The following is a 24,536-nucleotide window of genomic DNA, read 5'->3' as shown; positions in this document are numbered from 1 at the left end:
TGATGACCTCCGATGTTAAGTCCCATAGTGCTCAGAGCCATTTGAACCATTTAAACCTGAGCAACACTGACGCCTGTTACCACGACATGGAACTGTGAATGTAAGTCTCTAAGAGAACATTAGTGACACATGTTAATGGCAACTCAGTCATCTACGCTTTAATCTGCATCAGTAAATCTACGAAATCAACGCATTTTGTTTTGGTACAGAATTATTTAATTTGTTCCTCTTCCTTATCGTATAAGTTCGTTGCCTTACCATTTTTCGACTTCTTAATTTCTATCACTTTTTTTTACTGTTGTCTTTAGTCTCCAGGTCTATTTCTTTCTGCTTCTGCTCCATCTGGGAGACATCAAGTTTTTGATTGAAAAGAACTGTTGGCGTGCAATAATATGTAGGGAAAAGTGAATGCACTCAAGAGAAATCTACAGGCTTTCTATTGTTTCGGTACATATAGACCACCAAAGAATAGAATCAAGGAATCCCGAGTATCTACCAATGATGACTCTTTTTATATTATCTCTTTACCGAGGATGGTGAACTGTGCTCAAATAACACACCATTACATTCTACCAAGGACCGTGACATCATGTGATATGTTGTTGTTGTTGTGGTCTTCAGTCCTGAGACTGGTTTGATGCAGCTCTCTATGCTGCTCTATCCTGTACAAGCCTCTTCATCTCCTCGTACCTACCACAACCTACATCCTTCTGAATCTGCTTAGTGTATTCATCTCTTGCTCTCCCTCCACGGTTTTTACCCTCCACGCTGCCCTCCAATACTAAATTTGTGATCCCTTGATGCCCCAGAACATGTCCTACCAACCAATCCATTCTTATGGTCAAGTTGTGCCACAAACTTCTCTTCTCCCCAATCCTATTCAATACTTCCACATTAGTTTTGTGATCTACCCACCTAATCTTCAGCATTCTTCCGTAGCACTACATTTCAAAAGCTTCTATTCTCTTCTTGTCCAAACTATTTACCGTCCATGTTTCACTTCCATACATGGCTACACTCCATACAAATACTTTCAGAAATGACTTCCTGACACTTAAATCTATATTCAATATAGTGGGTAGTTTTATGTTATGAAACAATGTGTTATATCACATGTAGTGGATGCGATAACAGGAAGGGAGAAATGAATGAACAGTGTAGCACTAGTATTTATATTATTAAATAACTTACCTGTAAAATACTATTGTACACTAGGAACAAACCAAATGAGCTAGCACTGTTTTAAACAGACGGGCATTTTAGTCCAGAGAGTTGAGGCTCAAATCTCCATATGGTCATCCTGATTTAGGTTTCCTCGAGTTTTCCGGAAATACTTAAGTGAATGCCATGACAGTTCCTAATATAGGAGCACAGCTCACTACATGCACCATTCTTGGCAACATGTACCTGTAACTATGCAAATGCCAGTATACAGTATGTCAATTAGACTACTTTGGCGTAACCTGTTATACCAAGTCATGTCCAATATCCTTGAAAAAGTGATTCACGAAAGAATAAAACTAGTACTACTATTACTGCTCTGCCAGCCAATTGTTTATGTAGTCATTAGCAAACAGATCAGAGGTGAATAAAATGTGAGCATTGATTATCCCGCATTTCGTGAATCAATGACTCACTTTCTCTGTCTGACTTCCTAATGCTACTCTCTCTGTTGCTGTTGCCATATGGCCTGTATTTTCTGCCATTTCGTGTACAGTGGCCCAAATTTTTTCCTATCAAGTATACCGCATAATGGTGGTAATTTATATGCAACACCACCGATGGCACATGTTGCAGATCAGCTCTCACCCAAATTACCAGAGGAAAGTATTTTTTTCATAGGTCAGAGTTGTGCGTTTAAGTAAGATTCAGAGTTGTTTCAGATTAACATCCTTTAGAAAAATTAACACTGCATCATATAAAGTCCATCTCCATTATGCTAAGATTTCAAATCTTCCCGACCCCTTGTTCCACTTTCTCTCCTTGTTTAGTAATTATGACATCAGACAGTTTTCCCTTTCAGCTGAGACAGTTACCTGTTGTCACCACAAAAATTATAGTCAGATGCATGCTTACTAAGGCTTGCTTGAGCGTAGGCTGCACTCCAGAAAAAACATCAAACTTTCCAAAAGTGACTTTTCGACAGTGCAGTGTAAATTTTCTGCTGTCAGTACTCAGTGACTTTTCAATTGTGATAATTTTTCAAAACCTTTAGACTCAACATAATTGTGTACATGATGTCTTTATGATCGCTAATGGCTGTATATAACAGTTACGTGTGTTACATATGAGGCTTTTGTGGTTAAAGTACATTGGCGCATTACATGCCTCCTTGTGAACACAACATATCTACTCTACCACATATGAATCATATGTTGCAGTAAAAACTTTATATGTAATATATGCAATATATGTAATTCAGATTTTCAGAGCTAAACAATTTCACACAATAAATAACATTAGAATGTATGTCAAACCAATTATCGTTTCAGTAAACGTGATGTGAATAGAGAATCACTCTTCCCTAAGTGCACAAGACAATGTTTAATTATATCTCTAATAATCGTTTGGTTCACCTGTGTGAAAACTGATAACAAAGCTGTTGCTAGGCAATTGCATTCCTCTGGTACAAACTGAAATAAATCGTGCTTTTCCATTACTGAAATAAGTCTTGCTATCTGCAACGCAAAACTGTTACATACCTGCGTAATATAGCAAAAAATCGGATATCATGAACTGCGACTCCAAATTACTTTTCTTCTAAAACATTTTATAAACAAGCTAGACGTGGGATGTCGATGCCAAACAATTAGGAGTCTGAAAAGTTAATTTTACGTATTTGTAAAACAGATCAGAAAATATGAAGATGCATACACTGCTATAGACAAATACAATAACATTGGATATTGAACATGTTGTTGTGGTCTTCAGACACTTGTTTGATGCAGCTCTCCATGCTACTCTATCCTGTGCAGGTTCTTCATCTCCCAGTACCTACTGCAACCTACATCCTTCTGAATCTGTTTAGTGTATTCATCTCTTGGTCTCCCTCTACGCTGCCCTCCAATACTAAGTTGGTGATCCCTTGATGACTCAGAATATGTCCTACCAACCGATCCCGACTTTCAGTTAATTGGTGCTACAAATTTTTCTTCTCTCCAATTCTATTCAATACCTCCTCATTACTTACGTGATTCACCCATCTAATCCTGTAACACAACATTTCGAAAGCTTCTATTCTCTTCTTGCCTGCGAAATTATTATATCTACTACTATTTATCGTCTTCGTTTCACTTCCATACATGGCTGCACTCCATACAAATATTTTCAGAAAAGTCTTCCTGACACTTTAATCTCTAACCGATGATAACAAATTTCTCTTCTTCAGATACACTTTCCTTTCCATTGTCAATCTACACTTTTTACTTTTCTTGATGTCCTTCTTTCAATACTCTGTCTATTCCGTTCAGCTGCTGTTCCAGGTCCTTTGCTGTCTCTGAAATAATTTCAGTGTCATCGGGGAACCTCAAAATTTTTGTTTCTTCTCCATGGTTTTTAATACCTACTCCAAATTTTTCTTTTGTTTCCTTTACTGCTTGCTCAATATACAGATTGAATAACATTGGGGATAAGCTACAACCCTTGCTCGCTCCCTTCCCAACCACTGCTTCCCTTTCATGCCCCTAGACTCTTGTGGCTGCCATCCGGTTTCTGTAAAAACTGTAAATGACCTTTCGCTCCGTCTAGTTTACCCCTGCCATTTGAAAAAGAGTATTCCAGTAACATTGTCAAACGTTTGCTCTAAATCTACAAATGCTAGAAACGTAGGTTTGCCTTTCTTTAATCTGTTTTCTAAGATAAGTCGTAGGGTCAGAATTGCCCCATGATTTCCAACATTTCTACGGAATCCAAACTGATCTTATCCGAGGTCGGCATATACCAGTTTTTCCATTCGTCTTTAAAGAATTCGTGTTAGTATTTTGCAGCCGTGGCTTACTAAACTCATAGCGTGGTAATTTTCACATCCGTCAACACCTGTTTCCTTTGGGATTGGAATTATTATATTCTTCTTGAAGTCTGAAGGTATTTCACCTGTTCATACATCTTGCTCACTAGATGGTAGAGTTTTGTTAGGCTTGGCTCTCCCAAGGTTGCCAGTAGTTCTAAATGGAATGTTGTCTACCCCGGGGACCTTGTTTCGACTTAGATCTTTCAGTGCTCTGTCAAACTCTTCATACTGTATCATGTGTCTTGTTTCATCTTCGTCTTCATTCTCTTCCATTTCTATGATACTGTCCTCAAGAACATCGTCCTTGTATAACCCTCTATATACTCCTTCCACCTTTCCGCTTTCCCTTCATTGCTTAGATCTTTGCTTTCCTGTAGGCAGTATCTATCTTACCCCTAGTGAGATAAGCCTCTACATCCTTACATTTGTCCTCTAGCTATCCCTGCTTAGCCATTTTGCAATTCCTGTTGATCTCGTTTTTTAGACGTTTGTATTCGTTTTCGCCTGCTTCATTTACTACATTTTACTATTTTCTCCTTTCATCAATTAAATTCAATATTTCTGTTATCCAAGGATTTCTATTAGCCCTCTTCTTTTTGCCTACTTGATCCTCTGCTACCTTCACTATTTCATCTCTCAAAGCTACCCTTCTTCTTCTACTGTATTTCTTTCCCCCATTCTTGTCAGTCATTCCCTACTGCTCTCACTGAAGCTGTCTACAACATCTTTCTCTTTCAGTTTATCTAGGTGCCATCTCCTTAAATTCATGCCTTTTTGCAATTTCTTCAGTTTTAAACTACAGTTCATAACCAATAAATTGTTGTCAGAGTCAACATCTGCCCCTGGAAACAATTTAAAACCTGGTTCCTAAATCTCTGTCTGACCGTTATATAATACATCTGAGGCCTTCCAGTATCTCCAGGCTTCTTCCATGCATACAACCTTATTTTATGATTCTTGAACCAAGTGTTAGCTATGATTAAGTTATGCTCTGTGCAAAATTCTACCAGGTGGCTTCCTCTTTCATTCCTTACTCTCATTCCATATTCACCTTCTAAGTTATCTTCTCTTCCTTTTCCTACTATCGAGTTCCTGTCACTCATGACTATTAAATTTTAGTCTTCCTTCACCATCTGAATAATTTCTTTTATCTCATAATATATTTCATCAATCTCTTCGTCATCTGCGGAGATTGTAGCTATATAAATTTATACTACTGTGGTAGGCGTGGGCTTCGCCACTATCTTGGCCACAATAATGCGTTCAGTATGCTGTTTGTAGTAGCTCACCCGCATTCTTATTTTCCTATTAATTATAAAACCTACTCCTGCATTCCCATTATTTGATTTTGTATTTATAATCCTGTATTCACCTGACCAGAAGTCTTGTTCCTCCTGCCACCGAACGTCATTAATTCCCACTATATCTAACATTAACCTATCCATTTCCCCTTTTTAATTTTCTGACCTACCTGCCCGATTAAGGGTTCTGATATTCCGCGCTCTGATCCGTAGAACGCCAGTTTTCTTTCTCCTGATAACATAAATTTCGTAATATTGTAATTTGAAACAAAGACTGTTTTACAATAATTGCTTTAAAAGAAATGTAGTTGGAAATAATGCGGTGATTTTTTCATTTTCCTTGCGTATTCTGTATCACTTGAGACGACGGTTCATATGCGGCAGAAAATGAAAGTTACGAAAATTTACTAAACTAAAACTAAAAAGGGTCCCCTAAATGTAACATCCCATTTTTGCAACTCTAGCGCATGCAGATATCTGGGTGAACGTCACCTTATGTAGCAAAGTCCCTTTAATGTAACAACAATTCAAAATTAGTCCTAGATACCAACAGACATACAGTTCCACGAAATTCTTAACATCAAATACACTCTCTCTCTTTCGCTCTCTCTGTCTCTCTCTCTCTGCTCACATGAACTATCTACTTGACAACAATCTAAACTTCGTAATCGAGAGAGTCTCCCTTGTACATGCATTCAGGAAAAGTGATATCTGTGGCCAGTACTACAAACAAAATTGTTAATTCCCATAATGTAACAACGTTTCATCACCCCCACCCTACCAAACAAAGATTTTGCAGGGCATTTCTTGCTAAAACAAACAGAAGGAATATTTTAAAAAATGTTGTAAATACGAAATAGGAATAAGTAATATATGAATATGTTCGAAAAAGGTAAAAGTACATAAAGTGGTGCAACATTTATTTCAAAGTAGAGTAAAATTAATTGTGTATTAAACAGTAAATATGTCAAATGTAATTAATAAGCGTGAGTGGTGATATTGTATTGTGGGAGCATAATATCTAACATTTCACTAGTAGCCGAAGAGAAAACTAAGAATGTTATATTTATGAGCAAATTAACAAGACAGATTTCAAAACTAAATACGCTATAGAAAACTGAGTACTATAGACATCGTCATAAATGCAAAACAATAACATGATATACGGAACAATAATAAGAAATTATACACTCTTAGGAAAATAAATAAAGTGAATGACTTACAACTCTTGATAATATTTTGACAATAAAACAGTAAATGCCTAAAAAACATGTAAACTGTATTATTAAAATGAAGGAGCAAATCTACTATACACGAGACAATATCATGCAATGGGAAGAGAAAATGATTAATGACAAATGTCAATTGCAGCACACTTCATTTTACTGTGGACAGACAGTTTGCTGATTCATGCAATCACAATTGAACGGGGAGGTGGACTAATGGCAGACTCATGGAGATGTAAAAGTGATCAAATTCTCCATCGACAACCTGAATCTCTCGACGAGATATCAGTAGCGCTGATCAAGGCAGACGCACAGAGGACCATCAGCTGAGTCAGTTCCACCAGCTGAGTCAGTTCCTCCACTACCCAAAGGATTCGTCTCGACGAAATGACAGTACTGTCGGATTTTCCATCATCAGTTGTCACATGCACTTCATATGGTCCATTTTTGCTGAAAGGGCAAACAGAGAGATAAGGCTGCGAACACACATTGTGTTAATGTTTACGTAATGGAATACTTGACATGGTACGTTGCTAACTGTCACTAATCCTCCATTAAATGAAACATTACTGCTTTATAGTAACGAGAACCTCCTATGCCAGACCAGAATACCTGAATACTAAACCACAAGACATGTTAAATTCACATGTTCTCCGACGTGAAATAAAATGTTGAGTGAGTAAATACAATGTGAGTCAGGAGGAAAGGTACATGCTTTGACGTGCGATGCTACTGGTGAATCTGAGCAAAAGACTTCTAATAAACATATTCCCTTTTGTTAACCATCTCAGGGTAAAAAAAACCAAAACAGTTAGGAACGGGAAAGGTGCAGTTGACGGTAAATTAGGATACTGGTATGTTATGATTTGTTTAAGTGTTTACCTTTCGTCACAGAAGATCTTCGAACAATCCACTGTCAACTTCTATGCATGTTGCTGCTCTTGTAGACAGGTACTGTGTCGCCGATCTGAGCTCAGTTTTGCGTTCCTTTACCTGGGTGCAAGCATGTAAAATACGCACGAGAAGTTCCTCTGTTGCGTCCACTGTGCGTTTGTAAACTCCGCCCTTCAGCCACCCCCACAAACAGTAATCCAATGGGGTAAGATTGGGTGACGTCAGTGGCCACGGCGACCTATCCTACAACCAGGATACGTTGTGTTGAGATACTGTGTCACTGGTTGTACGGAATGTGTAGGAGCTCCGTCATGTGGAAAGTGCATACGAGCTTGTGTTTCCAAAGGGATATCCTCCACTTATTCTGGTAACACATTTTGAAGAAACTCAAGATACCGTGTCCCAGTAAGAGGGTTATCTAAAACAACTGGACCGTGAGTTGGTCATCAATAATACTGCACCACATATTGTCTGAAAAACGTCAATGGAAATTTGTTTCCACGGTATCGAGCGCATTTTCATTTGCCCATACATGAGAGTAGCGCGTGTTGTTGATTGCGTTGCGGCTAAATGTTGACACATCAATGAACAGAATACGTGGAATTGATCGCTCACTAGCAATTTGACATTGACAGAATTCTTGCCGGGTGACAGCATCTCCTTCATGCAGATGTCGTACACTCTGACGATGAAAGGGGTACAGACCTTGCTCGTGTACTGTGCGTATCGCTCATGTTTGTGGAATACCTAGTTGGGCAGCAATTCTTCTAGAGCTAACAGTAAGGTTGCGTTCCACTACTTGAAGAATGATCTCAACTTCATTAAGAGTTTGTTGTACCGGACTTTCAGAGACAACATTTACGCTGGGAAGCGTACCACATTCACGCAATCCGTGAAACACCCTGATAAACACCTTGCTATCTGGCACTCTACAATTCCAAAATCACTGTTGATATTCTTCCACAGCAGCTATGGAATTCCCATCGGAGAAACCATAGACAAACACCATGTCAGCGTACTCTGCATGTGTCAAGATCCGTGGCATTTTCACTCCATAAAGCTGTATTTGTTGTTCACGTAATATCGTGCTCTACGACAATCACTGTCGGACTCAGACTTGATGCAGACAATTGCACAATACGCAAGTGAACTGCGTACTGATACGGTTAGTAAGGACGACGCTACACGTTTCCCGTTCCTAGTTGTTTTCATTGGTTTACCCGAAAACGGTTAAGAAAAGAGCATATGTTTATGAGGAGTTTTTTGTTCAGACTCACCACTGGTATCGCCCCTCAAAGAATGTACCTTTCCTCCTGACTCACCCTCTACATACCGTTTGACATACAGATAATATGTATCAAGAGAGAACATGTAGGTTTATCATGCTAATATGAATGTCATCGGTCCCAGGAATGCTGTTGCTGACGTCAGCCAAATTCTTGCCAGAACTGGCAGTGACCGTCTGCTGTTACTTTTGAATAAATTTCGCAAAAAATATGTATATTTAGTCTGTAATGGATGTAAGTGATACTGGTGACTGAGGAAGATGTACTGAATAACATTACATCAATATTTACGCTACTTTTAAAATAGACGTTTTTAAGGACAGCCAAAAAATACAAATCCACTGGGGTGGATATCAGGTACATACTAGCATTGTTAATAAATAATTATTCTGCTACCAGTCACGAATTCCTTTATTTTACTTCTCACACGACGCCTTCGGGAAGTGATTCCCATTTTCAAGTGTGCTTTTTTTCTGTTTGTATGCTATTTCCATGTGATGTTGTCGATGTGCAACAGTCTGCTTCATTTCGTTGACTTTACTGCAGTATCTAAGAAACACGAGATTTTTTGTTGGCTATCGATCTTTCTGTGAAGTTAGTGGCGAGATTTAGAAGAATTTGTATTTACAGATATCTTATGGTCCATTTGTGCAGAGTCTCACACACACTAAACATCACACACAACTTGCTGTACACTTTAAACATCGAAAATACCTTACATAAACAAAACAGTTACAAAGATGTTCCTACAAGTAGATAAAAGAGGTAGCTTTATAGGTCTTCCACAGAGTACGGTATGATTTTGTACAGAGGCCATTTATCTTAATAATTAGGATCATAAATTACTTATATCGATTTTACAATTGTGCTTATCTCTATGTGTTAATATTTTTATTTAAATATACACTCCTGGAAATGGAAAAAAGAACACATTGACACCGGTGTGTCAGACCCACCATCCTTGCTCCGGACACTGCGAGAGGGCTGTACAAGCAATGATCACACGCACGGCACAGCGGACACACCAGGAACCGCGGTGTTGGCCGTCGAATAGCGCTAGCTGCGCAGCATTTGTGCACCGCCGCCGTCAGTGTCAGCCAGTTTGCCGTGGCATACGGAGCTCCATCGCAGTCTTTAACACTGGTAGCATGCCGCGACAGCGTGGACGTGAACCGTATGTGCAGTTGACGGACTTAGAGCGAGGGCGTATAGTGGGCATGCGGGAGGCCGGGTGGACGTACCGCCGAATTGCGCAACACGTGGGGCGTGAGGTCTCCACAGTACATCGATGTTGTCGCCAGTGGTCGGCGGAAGGTGCACGTGCCCGTCGACCTGGGACCGGACCGCAGCGACGCACGGATGCACGCCAAGACCGTAGGATCCTACGCAGTGCCCTAGGGGACCGCACCACCACTTCCCAGCAAATTAGGGACACTGTTGCTCCTGGGGTATCGGCGAGGACCATTCGCAACCGTCTCCATGAAGCTGGGCTACGGTCCCGCACACCGTTAGGCCGTCTTCCGCTCACGCCCCAACATCGTGCAGCCCTCCTCCAGTGGTGTCGCGACAGGCGTGAACGGAGGGACGAATGGAGACGTGTCGTCTTCAGCGGTGAGCGTCGCTTCTGCCTTGGTGCCAATGATGGTCGTATGCGTGTTTGGCGCCGTGCAGGTGAGCGCCACAATCAGGACTGCATACCACCGAGGCACACAGGGCCAACACCCGGCATCATGGTGTGGGGAGCGATCTCCTACACTGGCCATACAGCTCTGGTGATCGGCGAGGGGACACTGAATAGTGCACGGTACGTCCAAACCGTCATCGAACCCATCGTTCTACCATTCCTAGACCGGCAAGGGAACTTGCTGTTCCAACAGGACAATGCACGTCCGCATGTATCCCGTGCCACCCAACGTGCTCCAGAAGGTGTAAGTCAACTACCCTGGCCAGCAAGATCTCCTGATCTGTCCCCCATTGAGCATGTTTGGGACTGGATGAAGCGTCGTCTCACGCGGTCTGCACGTCCATCACGAACGCTGGTCCAACTGAGGCTCCAGGTGGAAATGGCATGGCAAGCCGTTCCACAGGACTACATCCAGCATCTCTACGATCGTCTCCATGGGAGAGTAGCAGCGTGCATTGGTGCGATAGGTGGATATACACTGTACTAGTGCCGACATTGTGCATGCTCTGTTGCCTGTGTCCATGTCCCTGTGGTTCTGTCAGTGTGATCATGTGATGTATCTGACCCCAGGAATGTGTCAATAAAGTTTCTCCTTCTTGGCACAATGAATTCACGGTGTTCTTATTTCAATTTCCAGGAGTGTACTATACAAACATGTGAAGAAATTTACTGATTCACTTTCAAGATTTTCGTTTAATATTTTCTGTTCTTATTTTCTTTTAGGTGCACACTGTTTCAAAATACCAGTCCAGCGCCGTAATCTCAGTGACAGCAGGATCGCATCCTGATTTCCCTTTTCCTAAGACATTTTTCACTTCGTCAGCTATTCTTTTTAGCGTTTAATTTCGTTAAAGGGACAGAATCCGAGACGCAATATGAAAGATAAGTCGTCCATCGCTATTCATCATTGCCAATGATTTCACCTGTTAACAGAACAAGTTAGCGTCTCTTTTCGCGTTTTCCTGCATGTTATTGTAGGCTACGAAAATCGATATAATTTTTTTTTGCCGTTGCTGAAACTTTCCTTCATTTAACTAAAACGTGATATTGCTTAATTATTGGACTCATGTTTCGCCTTTATAGATGGAAGCAAGTAATCAGTGTATTCAGGCCTTAAAGCTCAAAGAACACAGCAAAGACAGCTTTGACATTGGAGGAATAACAAGAAGTATTTCGATATCTGAAGATCGGGTGCACTTTCACTGCGCCATACCAGCGACATGTACCCCAAGAGAACCGGTTTTGAGGGAGCCTTCGTATTCACTACAGGAGTGCAATATCGCCTCCTTACCGTCGGTTACCGTGGGCGTTGGAAAATCTGTGTGTCATAATAAGCCGGTCTGCCGCCGAGACTTTTTCTGCCTCAGAATATGAAGCGAAACTACTTCTCTTGCCTCGCAGCATCAAGCAAAAAAGTGAGGGGCGCGCAGACCGCAGACAGCGGTTGGGAGGGGGGGGGGGGGGGGGGGGTATGTAATTCCCTCCTACGGCAGGCGACGCACCCACGTCGGAACCGCCGCTATAGAACTACACAGAGGTTGCTCCCCCGTCCTACGCTCTCATTTCCGACTAAGTGAAAAATCTTTCCCCGCTTATTAATTTCGGAATAGCAGAGCTATACCTTTTTCTTTTCATCTCTTCAATGCCACCGGCAATTTCTCCATTCTCCTTCCGACTCGCCGGTTCCCTCTAAGCAGAATCGCAGTTGTTGCATATGAAAGCTAGTTCCCACAGATTGCTTTTAATTATTACAGCGGCTGCACAACTATTAAGCTGATTACATTTCAGCCGTCGTACACGCAATTTTACGTCGCAATATCAATTTGGAAATTGCGCAGATCTCCAAAAATATCATGCACGGAAAAGGCGAGTTTCCTCAGTTTAATGTCGTTGCTTTGAGTTTCAGCGTCTGCTGTCAAATTACGATATGTTACAAGAGAGTCAAATTACGAACCAAACTGCAAGAAATCCCTGACAAGAATGTACAAGTAATTTTGTGTATCTAAATCGCAGAAGCTGTAATATTGTTCGCTTCCTTTTGAGGCAGGTCTCGTTGCCCATCTGTGAACGAGAGGATGTGCGTTGACCGACATAACGAATTGGGAGTAATAGCGCTGCAAGTACTGACTACGCTACTAAATGGCTTTTTCTCATTTGACTGATGGTTGCTCATATAAGAAGATCAAACCTGTAATGATCGGATGCAGTATTACTAGTGCCTTGCCTGACACTGTCAAATCGTTTAAATATCTGGGAATTACGTTCCAAAGCCATATTGGTGGAACGAGCATGTGAGAGCTGTGGCAGGGAAGGCCAATGGTCGACTTCGGTTTATTGGGAGAATTTTAGGAAAGAGTGGTTCACCTGTAAATCAGGCCGCATATAGGACGCTGGTGCGACATATACTGGTGTACTGCCCTGGTGTTTGGGATCCATAGAAGGTCGTATTGAGGGAGGACATCGAGGCAGTTCAGAGCCAGGCTGCTAGGTTTGTTACCGGTAGGTTCGGTCTACACCTAAGTGTTACGTAGATGCTTCGGGAACTCAAATGGGAATCCCTGAAGGGAAGGCGACATTCTTTTCGAGAAACGCTCTATAGAAAATTCAAAGAACCGGCATTTGAGCTGACTGCCGACCTATTCTGCTGCCGCCTACATACATCGCGTGCAAGGATCACGATAAGATACCAGAATTTACGGCTCATACAGAGGCATACAGACTGTCGTTTTCCCCTGCCTACACCTACGAGTGGAAGAGGAAAGTGAATGACAAGCAGTGGCACACGGTACCCTCCGCCGCGCACCTTTCGGACACTTCCGAAGAATCTATATAGATGTAGGTGAAGCTCTTTGTGGTTAATTTCCACACAAAAGCATCATAAGAATTGCCACCACACACACACACTACATAATAAATACTAAATCATACATTTAAAACAGCTATTGACCGGTTTTATGTACATGTTCCAATTTTAAGTACAGTTCACACATTAACATAGTTCCATTCTTTAACAAAAACGGACCAGTGATTGATTTAACATGCTTTCTTCAAATGGTAATAAGACGAAGTCTGTCTCTCTTAGATACCAGAGGGTATCAGATTGATTACATAAATGGTAAGACAGAGATTTAGGAACCGGTTTTTAAACTGTAAGGATTTCCAGGGGCAGATGTGGACTCTGACCGCAATCTGTTCATTATCAACTGATGATTAAATTGAAGAAACTGCAAGAAGGTGGAAATTTAAGGACATGGGACCTGAGTAAACTGAAAGAACCAGAGGTTGCACAGAGTTTCAGGGAGAGTATAAGGGAACGATTGACAGGAATGGGGGAAAGAAATACAGTAAAAGAATAATGGGTAGCTTTGAGGGATGAAGAGATGAAGGCAACAGAGGATCAAGTAGGTAAAAGGACGAGGGCTAGTAGAAATCATTGAGTAACAGAAGAGATACTGAATTTAATTGATGAAAGAACAAAATATAAAAATGCACTAAATGAAGCAGGAAAAACGAAATACAAATGTCTCAAAAATGCGATCGACAGGAAGCGCAAAATGGCTAAGCACGCGTGGCTAGAGGACAAATGTAAGGATGTAGAAGCTTATCTCACTAGGGGTAAGATAGATACTGCCTACAGGAAAATTAAAGAGACCTTTGGAGATAAGTGAACCACTTGCATGAATATCAAGAGCTGAGATGGAAACCCAGTTCTAAGCAAAGAAGGGGAAGCAGAAAGGAGGAAGCAGAAATTAGAGGGTCTATACAAGGGCGATGTCCTTGGGGACAATATTATGGAAATGGTAGAGGATGTAGGTGAAGATGAAATGGGATATATGACACTGAGTGAACTGTTTGACAGAGCACGTAAAGACCTATGTCGAAACAAGGCCCCGGGAGTAGATAACATTCCATTAGAACTACTGACAGCCTTGGGAGAGCCAGTCCTGACAAAACTCTACCATCTGGTGAGCAAGATGTACGAGACAGGCGAAATACCCTCACACTTCATGAAGAAAATAATAATTCCAGTCCCAATGAAAGCAGGTGCTGACAGATGTGAAGATTACCGAACAATCTGTTTAATAAGTCACGGGTGCGAAATACTAACACGAATTCTTTACAGACGCATGGCAAAACCGGGGGGAAGATTAGATCGGATTCCGTAGAAAAATTAGAACACGTGGGTCAATGTTGACCCTACGACGTATCTTAGAAAATAGATTAAGGAAAGTCAAAGATACGTTTCTAGCATTTGTAGACTTAGAGAAAGCTTTTGACAATGCTGACTCGAATTCTCTCTTTCAAATTCTGAAGGTGACACGGGTAAAATACAGGGACCAAAAAGCTAGTTACAATTTGTACAGAAACCAGATGGCAGTTACAAGTGTCGAGGGTCATGAAAGGGAAGCAGTGGTTGGGAAGGGAGTGAGACAGAGTTGTAGCCTCTCCCCGATGTTATTCCATCTGTACATTGAGCAAGCAGTAAAGGAAACAAAAGAGAAATTCGGAGTAGGTATTAAAATCCAAGGAGAAGGAATAAAAACTTTGAGGTTCGCCGATGACATTGTAATTCTGTCAGAGACAGCAAAGCACTTGGAAGAGCAGCTGAACGGAATGGACACTTTCTTGAAAGGAGGATGTAAGATGAACATCAACAAAAGCGAAACGAGGATAATGGAATGTAGTCGAATTAAGTCGGGTGATGCTGAGGGGATTACATTAGGAAGAGAGACACTTAAAGTAGTAAAGGAATTTTGCTGTTTTGGGAGCAAAATAACTGATGATGGTCGAAGTAGAGTCGATATAAAATGTAGACTGGCAATGGCAAGGAAAGCGTTTCTGAAGAAGAGAAATTTGTTAACATCGAGTACAGATTTAAGTGTCAGGAAGTCGTTTCTGAAAGTATTTGTATGGGGATATAGCCATATATGGAAGTGAAACATGGACGATAAATAGTTTGGACAGGAAGAGAATAGGGGCTTTCGAATGTGGTGCTACAGAAGAATGCTGAAGATTAGATGGGTAGGTCACATAACTAATGAGGATGTATTGAGTAGAATTGGGGAGAAGAGGAGTTCGTAGAACAACTTGTCTAGAAGAAGGGATCAGTTGGTAGGACATGTTCTGAGGCTCCAAGGGATTACCAATTTAGTATTGGAGGGCAGCGTGGAGGGTAAAAATCGTAGAGGGAGAGCAGGAGATGAACACACTGAGGAGACTCACATGGAAGTAAGTTTCTGTAGGTACTGGGAGATAAAGAAGCTTGCACAGGATTGAGTAGCATAGAGAGCTGCATCAAAACAGTCTCAGGACTGAAGACCACAACACGAAATCTGTTACGAATTAAAATTTCAGCACAAAGGAAATTTCAGCTCAAATTAAACATAGGTGCGAAGTGCCAGTTGAGCTGAACCTTCTTTCTGGAAAGGCGTGATGATCTGCATTTGTTGGATAGCTGATAGGAGGGTCGGTCACTGTAGAATTCAGACACGAATTGAACATTTTATGCAACAGATAGTATTTAACGTATATTGTGAGGGTTCAATGAAGAGTAATGCCTGCACCTTCGTTAATTTGTTTTGGATGAGAATATTTTAATAAATCAAACTCAGTAATAATCCTTAGGATGTGATCTTTATTTACCAATATTCACTTTTCTACATAATCACTAGCCAACTGGATACATTTCTGTCAACGATGAACAAGTATCGTGAAGCCGTCACGGGGCTAGTTTTTGTGTCGATATTCCATAGACTGACGTTTCGTCTCCGGGTCGTAATGGTGTACCCACGTTTCGTCTCCTGTCTTAACTGAATGTAGAAAGGTGTCAACTCCATTCTCGTAACGCTAGAGGAGTTCCTGACAAATTTCAAGTCTGTGCGCTTTCATTTCAGGAGTCAGCATCTGGAGTACCGAGCGTGCACAGATCTTCCGATAGCCAAGCAAACAATAATGTGACCCACACGTTCTTGCGAAATGCCGATTGTGCTTTCAATTTTTCTCTGAGTGTTACGATGATCGCCCTGAACCAATCTGTCAATATTTTGCTTGTGAAACTCTGTGGTTGCTTTCACAGGACGTCCAACTCTTTGTTTGTCACGCAGGTCAGATTTTACCGCCACAACATCTGTAAAGATACTCAGTCAACGACGCACAGTAATCACATCAACACAATCACGATAAAGTGTTTTCAATCTCTGATGAATCTGCTTTGGGGTGACACCTTCTGCTGTCAAGAATTCAGTGACTTCACATTGCTTGAATGGCATTTCCCGACCGTCTGCGCAGGGTTCCATGCTTTATACTGTAACAACACAACGGTTCAATGCTATGGCTTTCCGCCGACTTCAGCTGTGGAGAAGGTGCTACGGAACAAGCCAGTACCTGCCCCATACCAATGCTGCCAAATGTTGAAGATTCACGATGATGGAGACATTACTTTTCAATCAACCCTCGTATTTAATTTCACTAAAAAGCTGGCCCTAGCACAGAGTCTTGGACACTGAAACTCCCATAACTCAATATTAGCAGACAGCGTGAAGAAAGTATTCATTGACTATGAAATCAGAAATTTGGTCCAAGTGAACCCAATCTCTATTACAAAATTATCAGTGTGCACGTGTTAATAAGGACAATAAGTAGAACCTAATTAAGAAATGAAGTTAAATTTTAGTGAACCTGGTAAGTTTGGCTAAGTTATCTGACAAAGAAAAAGGGCTCAGTGGTAATCAGCTACCCGATATATTAATTCAGCTCAACAGAGATTGTGCGAACATACCAGAAAGAGAAATGAAAAGAAACATGCAACTGTGTCTTTTATGTCATGATTAAGTTTACGAGATTTTCCTGGAATAACTGTATTCCGTTCTAACCAGATGATGCTGTTAGTTATTCTCACCACAGTTTTTGCGTGTTGACGAATAGACTGTGAATGGTGCAAATGAATGCCAACTGATCTGCCAATTAAGGCTGCCTCACAAGCAACAAGACTTCTAAAACGACAGGCTTCCTTCTCAAAGTCTAAAATGCAAACGTCTTCTTCATCTCTCTGTCACCAAGCAAGTTATAACGCATCTCCTGTGCCTGCTCAGTTCAGAATTTGCGTCTAAAAGTCGCCCACCAGTGTGAAAAAGTTCGCCCACCTGTAATCAGTTCCTTTATGTTTGTATTTCCAGCAAGTCAGCTTTCCACCTCTGCTGTTCCGAGAATTTTAGACTTGTGAGCCTACGCATAGCCTTGCTTCCTTATTCCACCAACACAGTTCTCTTTGCGAACAAACATTCAGAAAGCGGCTCGTCGCCTCCCACTCTAGCTGTTTTCTGAGAACACTCAATGTGTTTCTTTCATGTTCGTGAATGGAAAAGAAATCTTCCATCCCACTGGTTCCTTGAGTCTGTATGCCAGCACGCGCTTCCACAAAGTCATGAAAATCACAGGAAATGTGTCTGAATTGTTCGGCGGCTTGCAGGAGACGCAAGCGGAAAGCGATGTGTTGAAATGGATCCCCCCTAACCTGTCCTCTGAGAACTGACGGACGAGGTACAATGCCCTCAGAAGAAATCGCTTTGACGGAAGGGTCTATCTGTTAAACGGCCATTTATTTGCTGGCTTGAGTCTCCACTGGTCACGATTCCTAGCGTTGTACTGGACTCTCGCATTTTACATTTTCTAACTCATGACATAACAATTTTTTGAGTGCAGAGCAAGCCGAAATATTATGGGCTGAATACTGTCATGTCTGGCTGGGGTGAACACCTCATTCCCCCCGGTCGAAAAGTTCTTCAAAGGCCGACCCTGGCCCCAGAGAATAACACGCTATGCTGCCTTGGCTCACGTCTCCTAGTATTTCTAACTACTGTCTTTCCAAAACCGCAGCTCACACAGGTGGAAAATCTACTATCACATGCACAAAAACTCAACTAGAATATCGAAAAGAAGATTATAAGATGCTTTGACCATTTCAGTCAAACGACTTGGTTATTAATAACCGCTTCAGCTGTATTTAGTCCGTTTATTACTGTATCACTGCCGGTTTCGTGGCACTATAAACCCCATCTTCAAGTAAACATCGCCTCTCCGATCTATACGTAATTGCGTGCAGGTGACGTGTTTCCGCATAGATCGGAGAAACGATGTTCACCAGAAGATGTGGCTTTTAGTGCCACGAGACCAGTAGTGATCCAGTAATAAAAGGACGAAATATAGCTGAAGCGATTATTAATACTGAAGATGAATACTTACAGCTGTAGTTGCCCCACCTACAAGGTTTCCTGCACTGTTTTTAAAATTATTAACCTCCCAAACTGAAATAAAAATAAAGTTGATTAGTCTAAAGATGATTTTAATAGATTAATTGCACTTTCGTATCAAAAATGAGGGGTGTTACGTCAGGAACTGCTTGACGCTTTTCATCACATCTAACCCCGAATGAAAATGTCTACAATGTAAGATAGTTTAATCCCCATTCATTCTCTCAAGTGTCTACGATTACACAAATACGTATTAAGATTTAAGAAAACTGTTCATAGTATATCAGATTTTGTCCTTCGTGGACAGAGACATTGAAAAGTGTTGCAAACAACAATACATTATTACAGAAGAGGAAAACCTAATTCCGTTCAAGAAATAAGTCACATGTGTGTTTGGCATACGGGAAAAAATACAGACACTGTCACGCGAGTATCGAAGGAAGACGGAGCTCAGTTCAAGGGAAATCGAGTGGTGTTTTTAGTCTGTGGCGGTTCTGTATGCAGCATTAGCATGCTTTTCAGTGTGTCCTTTTATCGGGTAGACTTCCTTCTTTCAAGGGAAGACTTCTTCAGACAAGGTCGTTGTTAGCGTATTTTGATGAGGTATGACGGGTAGCGTTAACGTGAAGGCGAGATACAAGTTTTCTCTCCCAACACTGCCTTCAATTTGTTGTGTAGAAGGTACATATCTCCACGAAAAAAAGAGATCAGTTTAGCAAACAATGCACAAATCATGCAGCTTGCATAGCCGTATGTTTAAATCTTGTAAGCATCCATGCAAATGGATGTTTGATTTTTTTGCACAATTTTGGTCTTTTACTCAAAAGAACATTTCTTTTCTTTGGGTCATCAGTCTCCTGGCTCGTTCGATGCGGACTTCTCCCCTGTGTTGAGTTGCATAGACGGTACATACCACCACGAAGAAAAGATACCAGTTGAGCAATAATGCACAAATTGTAAATCTTCATCTCAGAGTAACACTTCTCTGATGATTTCTGGATACATCTCATTGTCTTTTCAACATGACTTCCACATCGACTTCCAACAAACAGACGGTTCCTCCCCTTCGTAGTGTTTAACAGTGGAATCACCCCAGTAGTCAGAATGTTGACACATTTGCTTTTAATTTCACTGAAAATCATATCGATTTTTCTATACGCTGTGTCTGTCTTTCCTACGACCATTTCTTCTTTGATTTCTTCACATTTTTGTTGCGCCATTTCACTTTTGCGTCCCTGCATTCACATTTCTTTTACTCCCTGATCAGTCTTGTACTTCATTCTTCCATCGTCCAGATGAAGTATATCTTACTTTACCCGAAGTTTCGTCGCTGTTAGCTGCACTGTATCTGTATTTGACCAGCCAACATCTGTGACCACCATTTTCACAAAAAAAAAGGTTCAGATGGCTCTAAGCACTTTGGTACTTAACATCGGAGGTCATCAGTCCTCCAGCACTTAGAACTACTTAAACCTAACTAACCTAAGCACATCACACACATCCATGTCCGAGGCTGAATTCGAACCGGCAACCGCAGCGGTCTCGTGGTACGAGACTGAAGCGCCTAGAATCGCTCGGCCACACCGGCCGGCGACATTTTCACAGATATCCATTTTTCATTGCCTACTGTGGTATTCACTACCACACTATGTACTCCTCAGAAAACGCCAAACGAACTTCATCATTCCCCTGTACTTCAGGACCTCACTTCTTTTCACCTTGGTTCTTCTGCTGATTATTTTAGACTTCAGTCTACCCTCCCTACCAAACTGTGATCTAAGTCTATATGTCCCCCTTGGAACTTCTTAAAACTCAATACATGATTTCGGTATGTCTTTCTCACCACAACGTTACCAAGGTGGTAACTACCAGTGTCTCAGGAAACGTTCCAAGTATACCTTCCCCTCCTGCGAAATTTCAACGATGTATTCGCTGTTACTACCTGAAAATTATTGCAGAACAGAATTAGTGGTTCTCCTCTCTCATTCCTGTTTCCAATTCCCCAGCAACACCGTTTTGTCCTCCTCTCCCAATCTCAGTGAATCATTCCACCATCATTATCAGATTTACACCTCACTTATCCTATACAGCTACTCATTCAGTGCCCTCATGTTCTGTTAGTGACTTCGGTTTGTATACCTGAACTACTATTGTTCGTGTTTGTTAGCTGTCGACTCACATGAGAGTACGCCTATTACTGAATTGCTCAAGTAACTCACCATCTGCCCTGTCTTACTATTCATAAACATTTTCTGATTACTTGCATCCGTCTTTCCATTCCTCTTCACTTCAATGACATCCACTATATCCACACTGATTCTCAGCATTTTCCTCTTCACATTTTGTAGCTGCCATACCACATTAAGAATTAAAACTTCTGACAGTCCATGCTCAGGCACATACAGTGCTACGTTTCGGTTTATTATTTAATTTTTTTCGTATGTTTGCACTTTCCTTGACAATCCCGTCGAGGGATTAATTTTGACTCTTGTTCAATATGGAAATGATCGGCACTTTTATTTCATTTATAGGCCACATGTTCAGTGAATACTCTTTATGTGTTTAGAATATAGTGGATTCCATTACCTTCCATGCCGTCATAGAGTTAATCATTGCTTATTCTTCAGTCTTTTAGGGGAAGTTTCCCACCCGAAGAGCATGATAGTGCCCTTATCCTCTGTCCGATATTCCTTCATCCTTTGACAAGGACTTTGGCAGAGAAAAGTGGCTCGTTTAGACCTAAGATCTGCGGCTAGCATTTCCGAGGATTTTCTCCAAACATCACACACATGTAATGCCTTGTTCTTTGATTTTACGAACTTCAGAAAGATACGACTTAATAACAACAAAACGGAACAACTGATTCAACTTTATGCACAATACTTGAGAGCAGTTTGTCGCTCCACAGATCTTGGAAGCGAACGAATGGTTCCCCATGTTTTCCGGTCACAGGATGTTGGGGGCAGGGACTGCTAGCGATAATGTAACCTCTGAGTCGTTACTCTTACAGAAAAAAAAACTTTTTGCACCAGGGAGCGAATGGTATGTTTACCATAAGCAAAGAGAGGGAATTTTTTATTGTGGTGTAATTCGTGCCTGATGGCAGAATTGGAGCGAGAGTACAACAGACTTTTTTAATATTCATTTACCCCCTATTACGACAACCGTGTAAACTTTTTGCTAAATTTCCTACACCAGATGAGGCAATTAACATGTTGCATGTTAGTGACGGAACACCAATCACTTGAAATCACACACCTCTGTAACAATTACTGCCAACGGCCTTGTCACAGTGGTAACATCAGTTACCGCCAGATCACCGAAGTTCAGCACTGTCTTTCTGGACTTTCTGGACTTTCTGGGTCAGCGCTGTTGGCAAGCGGGGTGAACTCAGTCCTTGTGAGGCCAACTAAGGAGCTACTTGATTGGGAAGTAGCGTCTCCGGTTACAAAACTGACAACAGCCGCGAGAGAAATGTTATGACCACAAGCCTTTTCAAATCCGCGCCCAGTGACGCCTATCGGTTAAGGATGGCACAGCGGTCGGTAGGTATCGTTTGGCCTTTTGAGGCCTATTCGAACGGAGACAGTTATATTAATCATTGGATAATTGCGTTCGTCGTCTTTTGCAGTTGCGCCAGGAACGTTTGTGTTGTCTCTTATCGTCCAACGAAAGCTTGCAGTTCTTTGCTGAAGTCGATTTTCGGCAACTTTGCACATGGATTTCTGTAACGACTCACTGTCAGATAATTGGACTGGATCTCGTAACAGCTGGACGAACGTCCTATGGCCCTTCAACACTGAGCCACCCCTTGCACGATTCAGTTGCCCCGAGCAACGCCGATGTTGCCAGTACGTCACGGGTGATGTATCGGCTGCACCGGTGACGTCCATTCGTCACCGACGACCCTGGATACAAGACCACCGAATTTTTCATGGTGTCAGAGGAGGATGAAGTTTAGATATAATACTGGGTGAGATCGGAAATCTTTCGTTTATAATTCAAATTAAGAACATATTTACACGTACAACGCAAAGGTAAGACACTTTTTATAAAGAATTACCCACAAAACTGTGAATTTTACTTGCGTGGTATCACAAGACTAATGACATACCTACTGTGAACAGACAATAAGATTTCACAAATTCAGTTCTCTACATATGTAGAACTGCTGCTTCAGGTGAACATACCAGCCTGAAGGATGGCATATGCCAATTACGCCGCTATAGCACCCTGATCATTTAACTCACGCCGCGTGGTCTCAGGCGCCTTGTCACGGTTCGCGCGGCTTCCCCCATCGGAGGTTCAAGTTCTCCCTCTGTTATGGTTGTGTGTGTTGTCCTTAGCGTAACTTAGTTAAGTTAGGTTACGTTGTGCGTAAGATTAGGGACCTATGACATCCGCAGTTTCGTCCCATAAGACCTTATCACAAATTTCCAAAAATTTAATGACCGTGTTGATCGTCAGTTTAAAATCCCCGAAATTGTGTTGTTGTTGTGGTCTTCAGTCCTGAGACTGGTTTGATGCACCTCTCCATGCTACTCTATCCTGTGCAAGTTCCTTCATCTCCCAGTACCTACTGCAGCCTACATCCTTCTGAATCTGCTTAGAGTATTCACCACTTGGTCTCCCTCTACGATTTTTACCCTCCCCGCTGCCCTCCAATACTAAATTGGTGATCCCTTGATGCACCAGAGCATGTCCTACTAACTGATCCCTTCTTCTAGTCAAGTTGTGCCAAAAAGAACTTCAGGCTGCTAATGTTGATTAAAATATCTAAGATTATTTCGAACAGGAATTGAGACTTAGAAGTCATAATCCCTACAATTTATGAAATTTCGCCTCAGTTACGTGACTGGATTAGTGTTTTTTTTGTTAGAGAGGTCACAAATCGTAGTAACTGACGGAAAGCCATCTAGTAAAGCAGTAGTGTTTCATGGCGTTGCCCAAAGTAGTGTTATAGTTCCTCTGCTGTTTCTTATATATATGAACGGTTTAGCCGACAATCTGAGCGTTCGTCATAGGTTGTTCTGTTTGATGCTGTCCTTTATCGTTTATTACAATCACCGAAGATAAAAAAATTGCAAAACGATTTAGGAAAGGTACCCACATCCACATAAGTACTGAAACGTATCCGATAAACTTCGGTTATACAGTAAATCAGTCTAACCTAAAGGTTGCAAATTCAACTACATATCTAGGAATTATAGTTACAAACAATTTATATTGGAAAGAACACATACAAAACGTTGTAGGAAAGGCGAAGCGAAACCTGCGTTTCGGTGGCAAAACACTTGGGAAATGTAACAGATCTGCTAAAGAGATAGCTTGCACTACGCTTCTCCGTCCTCTTCTTGAGTACTGCTGCACGGTGTGGGATCGTTACCAAACAGGATTAACGAATTACGTGAAGAAAGGCCAAAGAAGAGAAGCAACTTTTGTACTATCGAGAAATAGGGGAGAAAGTATTACGGACTTGATTCAGGATTTGGTATGGAGAACGATAAAACAATGACGATTTTCGTTTCAGCGGAATCTTCTCCCGAGAATTAACTCACCAACTTTCTCCTTCGAATGCGAAAATATCTTGTTGATGTCGATCTGTATAGCGAGAAACTATCATCATAATAAAATAGAGGGAATCAGAACTCACACGGAGAATATAGGTGTTGGTTTTTTCCGCACTGTTCGAGAGTGGAATAATAGAGAATTATTGTGGAAGTGCTTCGATGAACCCTCTGTCAGGCACTTAAGTGTTATTTGCAGAGTATCCAGGTAGATGTATGAGTAGATGCAGAATTTGGTACGTTTACGGGATCGGATCATCAATGGCTTGCTGCAGTTGGTTGCAATGTACACGAAGGACTCTGTAGGCCCCTTTAGTCGA

Source organism: Schistocerca gregaria, chromosome 4, assembly GCF_023897955.1.
Source record: "Schistocerca gregaria isolate iqSchGreg1 chromosome 4, iqSchGreg1.2, whole genome shotgun sequence".
Classification (NCBI taxonomy): Eukaryota; Metazoa; Arthropoda; class Insecta; order Orthoptera; family Acrididae; genus Schistocerca; species Schistocerca gregaria.
The sequence above is the reverse complement of the archived record's forward strand: the minus strand, read 5'-3'. Positions refer to the sequence as shown.